The sequence below is a fragment of the Ornithorhynchus anatinus genome, chromosome 12 (genome assembly GCF_004115215.2).
Source record: "Ornithorhynchus anatinus isolate Pmale09 chromosome 12, mOrnAna1.pri.v4, whole genome shotgun sequence".
In the NCBI taxonomy this organism is placed as follows: domain Eukaryota; kingdom Metazoa; phylum Chordata; class Mammalia; order Monotremata; family Ornithorhynchidae; genus Ornithorhynchus; species Ornithorhynchus anatinus.
The window spans coordinates 31,723,336-31,729,335 of record NC_041739.1 but is presented as its reverse complement, the minus strand read 5'-3'; positions in this window follow the sequence as shown (position 1 = coordinate 31,729,335).

Sequence of the window (6,000 nt, the reverse complement as noted above, 5' to 3'; positions counted from 1 at the left end):
GGGGCTCACACTCTTAATCCCCATTTTACAGATGAGGTAACTGAGGCCCAGGAAAGTAAAGTGACTTGCCCAAGGTCACACAGCAGACACGTGACAGACACTGGATTAGAACCCAGGTCCTTCTGACTGCCGAGCCTGTGCTCTACCCCTAGGCCACACCGCTTCTGCTTTTAAGCACTTACTATGTGCCAGGCACTGTACTAAGCACACTGGGGAAGACTCAAGCTAATCAGGTTTGGACTTGGTCCATGTTCAACATAGGACTCACCTATTACTTCTCATTTAAAGATCAGGTAACTAAGGCACAGAGAAGTGACTTGTCCAAGGTCAAGGTTACGTTGGCTCTATCCCCAGCACTTAGTACAGTGCCTGGCACATAGTAAGCACTTATCAAATGCCATTAAAAAGAAAAATGTCACCCAGCAGGCCAGTGGCAGAAACAGAATTAGAGGTCAGGTCCTTCCAACTCCCAGGGACCTGCTCTGTCTTCTAGGCCCTGCTGCTTCTCTTGAGTCCTTGAGCACTTGTGTCGCTTCCAGGACTATCCCAGTTTGGGAATGGGTGGTCCCAGGGGATGCCCTTCGGTAGGAAGGCTGAGCCAGGCTTGGCCTTTAGGCCAACAGAGCAATCTCAGAGGCAGGTCCCAGGCAGCTCCAGACCAATCTGGAGAAATTCCTGGAAAGCTCAGTAGAACCAGTCTCCTTCCCAGGACTCCAGAAGTCTGTAACTACTGTCGGCATCCCAGAGCTCATGACCCAGAATGGAAATGAAAAGCAGCGTGGCCTAGTAGGTAGAGCACGGACCTGGAAGTCAGAAGGACCTTGGCTCTAATCCCAGCTCCACCTCTTGTCTTCCATGTGACCTTGGACAAGTCGCTTCACTTCTCTGGGTCTCAGTTACCTCCTCTGTCAAACGGGGATTAAGACTGTGAGCCCCATGTGGGACACGGGCAGGGTCCAACCTGATACCTTATATCTACCCCAGTGTTTAGTACAGTGCCTGGCACGTTGTAAGCTTTTAACGAATGCCATAAAAAAAGAAAATCCGAGGTGGCAGCTAAGGGCCTACCATAGATCTGTACCCTAAGGGAAATCCCAGAAACCCAAGGTCCCCTCTCACCAAACTTAAATATAAATATAAGATCATCAGGTCCCACACGGGCCTCACAGTCTGAGTAGGAGGGAGATCAGGGATTGAATCTCCATTTTACAGATGAAGGGACTGAGCCACAGAAAAGCGGGAAGTAACTTGTCCAACGTCAAGCGGCAGATCAGTGGCAGATTAGAACCCGGATCCTCTGCCTCCCAGACCCAGACTGTTTCTACTAGGCCACACTGCTGTACCGGCTAAGTGATTAATAAACCCTGAATTAAATAAACTCCCATACTCTTTTGGCCACTCATTGCCATTGGCTCAGTAGTCCTTGGGGAAGGCAGTTTTGTGGGTTTCCTGTGGCCTTCAAATAGCATTGTGCCAGCTTTCTACTGCCTCAACCAGGGTCATGCCACACTGGGGAAGCAGCGTGGCTCAGTGGAAAGAGCCTGGGCTTCGGAGTCAGAGGTCATGAGTTCGACTCCCGGCTCTGCCACTTGTCAGCTGTGTGACTGTGGGCAAGTCACTTCACTTCTTTGTGCCTCAGTTACCTCATCTATAAAATGGGGTTTAACTGTGAGCCTCACGTGGGACAACCTGATGACCCTGTATCTCCCCCAGTGCTTAGAACAGCGCTCTGCACATAGTAAGCGCTTGACAGATACCAACATTATTATTATTATTATTATTATGCCAGCCTGCGTTGGGATTCCCTGCTGCCAGCTTCCCTCCAGTCCCTGAGCAGAGATCATACTTGGGCTATTGGGAATATGACAAATTTCTGCCATCATACACCCATGCCAGACTCTGCTCCAGAGCCCCCCTGTTAAGTGATTTCCTATTTCAGTGATCCATGGGTGGCCTAGTGGATAGAGCACAGGCCTGGAAGTCAGAAGGGCCTGGGTTCTAATCCCAACTCTGCCACTTGTCTGCTGTGTGGCCTTAGGCAAGTCACTTCACTTCTCTGTGGATCAGTTACCTCATCTGTAAAATGGGGATGAAGCCCGAGCCCTCTGAGGGATATGGACTCTGTCCAAACCTAATTAGATTGCATCTGTTTCAGGGATTAGTACAGTGCCTGGCACATAGTGTTTAACAAAGACTATTAAAAAAGAGAAGATAAAAATTTCATCCGCAAACCAGGTCATGCTAAGGTATTAATAATAATGTTGGTATCTGTTAAGTGCTTACTATGTGCAGAACACTGTTCTAAGCGCTGGGGTAGATACAGGGGAATCATGTTGTCCCACGTGAGGCTCACAGTCTTCATCCCCATTTTACAGATGAGGTAACTGAGGCACAGAGAAGTGAAGTGACATGCCCACAGTCACGCAGTTGAGAAGTGGCAGAGCCGGGATTCGAATCCATGATCTCCGACTCCCAAGCCCGTGCTCTTGCCACTGAGCCACGCTGCTTCTCACGTTCAGATGGTAGGATTGTACTTTTTTTAAGGCAAGAAAAAGATGATAGGATAAAGAAGCTACAGATTTAAAAATAGTTTGAAAGGATAGGAAAAGGGATAATAGGGAAAGCCCTTATGAATGTAGCAAAGATAAGTCTTGACTGACTCGGCTGAATTTTGATGAAGTTACTATGCTAATAGGTGAAGGGAAACTGGCTGACATAATTCACCCTGATTTTAGTTACATAGGTGATGAAATGTCTCCCATGAAGGCTACAACATAAGGTTGAAAAATTCTGGCATCAGTATTTGACTGAGGAAATTGATACTGATGCCAGGGTACTGAGGATGATAATAAATGAGAGAGGTTCCCCTTCTAGAAGGTGAAAATTTTCCCCTGGAGTCCCACATTATGACCATTTCTACTTAACATTTATATTAACAATTATAAAAATAGGTTTGATATGCATACGGTTGAAATTCTCGTCCGCCACAGAGAGTGAAAGAATAGCTGATCCTCTGGAGGGAATCCTATACAATGGAGTCAAAGCAGGATGGGAAAGTGGGCCCAAGCGACAAGTATGAAATTAAAAGTTAGCAAGTGTGAATCATCTGTTGGTCTGAGGGAAAAGTGTCACAGTGGGGCAAGTCGACTTGAAGTCAGTTGTCCTAGGTGTAATGGAGGAGAGAATCGGGAAGCAGCATGACGTAGCGGATGGAGCACGGGCCGGGGAGTCAGGAGGTCATGACTTTTTAAACGAGCTCTGCCCCTTGTCCGCTGAGATTGGGCGAGTCACTTCACTTCTCTGTGCCTCGGTTATCTCATCTGTAAAATAACAATAATAATAATAATGTTGGTACTTGTTAAGGGCTTATTATGTGCAGAGCACTGTTCTAAGCGCTGGGGTAGATACAGGGTAATCAGGTTGGCCCACGTGAGGCTCACAGTAAATCCCCATTTTCCAGATGAGGTAACTGAGGCACAGAGAAGTGAAGTGACTTGCCCACAGTCTCACAGCTGACAAGTGGCAGAGCCGGGAGTCGAACTCATGACCTCTGACTCCCAAGCCCAGGCTCTTTCCACTGAGCCACGCTGCTTAAATGGGGGTTGAGGCTGTAAGCCCCACATGGGACAGGGACTATGTCCAACTTGATTTGCTTGTCTCCACTCCAGTGCTTAGTACAGTACCTGGCACATAGTAAGTGCTTAATAAATACTATAATAATAATAATAATAATAATAATAATAATAATTCTGCTTGACCATTTGGAGTACTGGGACCTCAGTGTCTGGAGGCCGAGCGTGAATTTGCCTAATATTTCTCTACCTGTGCTTGCAAGACCTTGAAGACAAGAACTGAGTCTCCATTTTATAGATGAGGATCCTGAGGCCCAGAGGAGTTAAGTGACTTGCCCAAGGTCACGTGGCAGACAAACAGAAGAGTCTGAATTAAAACCCAGGTTCTCTGATTTCCTCCCAGACCCCTGCTCTTCCTAATAGACCATGCTTCTTAGCTAGATTTGGGGTTGTACTAGCATCACTGCATGTATCCGCTGTGAGCATAAGATTGGTAATATGTCAAGGACATGAGGAGTTAATACTGCCGATGTGTATGTTTTCATGAAGCCTTTGGGGTAGCATGCCAAAGCCAAAGAAGAGAGGTCTGGTGTTGTTCTCTGCACTTCTCCCAGACCTGCCATACTGGAAGAATCCCAGTTTTCCATAGGAGTAAAAGACCTTGACAGCTAGGCTGGGGGAAGACAAGTAGGGCAGAGCCAAGGTTAACGCGATTAGTGTGTATCTACCTCAGCATTTAATACCTGGCTTAGCAGCGCTTAACACATCACATCGACACATCACCAATCAGATGCAAAAGCCTATAAAGAAACGACGCCTGGAAAATTCCTCTCCAGATGTTATTCCCCTCACTATCCTTACTTCACCAAATAGAACTGAAAGAGGAGTGAGCTACCTGCTCTTCACTGTTGGGTCACAACTAAGGGATTTAGTTGTTACCTGTAAGAACTCATATTCACTCTACCTCCTTCTGCACCCACAACACTTATATACCTATATTTGAACTCTGTTGCTTGCTCCTACCTGTAATTTATATGAAAACACAAGGAAATCCCTTGGTTGTGGCCTGTTTCCTACATTTATCTGATCAATAGTAACATTTTCATGAGGGCAAGGGTGAAATATTTAAGCTACTCCTGATAGTTGGGTTTGATGATTTTAAGATGAAAACAGAAGTTTACTAGAGAGGAGAAGTAAATTCATTCATTCAATCGTATTTATTGAGCACTTACTATGTGCAGAGCACTGTACTAAGAGTTGAATGTGCATTTGGACCAAATTCTGGTCAGAAATGTATCACTTTGTTCCTTTGAGTACAGAATTACACACCCCTAGTACACTGAGCTACTGTGTCTGGCACCTATGTAACTCGGTTCCCACACACTAAGTGCTTTTTCTCACCCTATCCCTTTCTTCACCCTCTGAACTTAGATACAGATATTTGAACTCTGTTGCTTTCCCTCCACCTGAAACTAAATTCAGTGTCAGTTTTCCTTGCTAGATTGGAAGCACCTTGAGGGTAGGCATCATGTACAGTAACTCTCTCGTACTCTCCTAAGTGCTTAGTCAAGTGCTCTGCATGAAGTGCTCAGTAAATAGTGTTGACTGATTATTATAAATCAGTTTCTAGCAAACTGCTTAGCTGCCCCCAGTCAGGTTTAGGAACATGATACAGTTTATATTAAAAAAAGTTGGTGTTAAAAAAAAATCTTCCTCTTCTAGTTTCTAATTCTCTTGCTTCGGGAAGAAGGTTGATTTAAGAGGGCACATTCTTCTAAAAAGCATCGCTTTTAAGTGAGCGTGGGGTTGAAATAGACTATCCTAAGTCACTCCCATTAGATTTAGAATCCACATCGTTTTCCAAGTGTAAACTCCTGCTCTCACTGATATTTGCTTCATTTTCATGATTATTATCCAATGACAGCCATGCCTAAAATAATGAAAATTTTCAAAATAACTAGTGATACAGCAAAGATATTGAGAACAATGCCTTGATAATTGCATTCTTAACACTTCTGAGTCTTAAAAAAGCCTAGGAAGCAATAAAAAATAAGACGGCATACAAGTTGAAAGGTTTATCAGAAGTTTAGATGAGTCCTGTGTTATATGTGTTTCCTTGATGTTCTGTAGATGCGGTATAATTGTGATATTTAAGAATTTTGACTTGCCAAACACTATCCTAAGAGCTGGGGTAGTTACAAGATAATCAGGTCAGAACTGATCTCTATTGCCTGTGGGGATCACAGGTATGTCATCCCTATTTTGCAGAAGAAGAAATGGAGGCCCACTGATTTGCCCAATCACTTGCAAATCATTTGCAAATCACTGAAGTGATTTGCCCCAAATCACATGACAGGCAAGTGGCAGAACCAGGATTAGAAACCAGGTCCTCTGACTCCCAGGCTCACATTCTTTCCACTTGGCTATG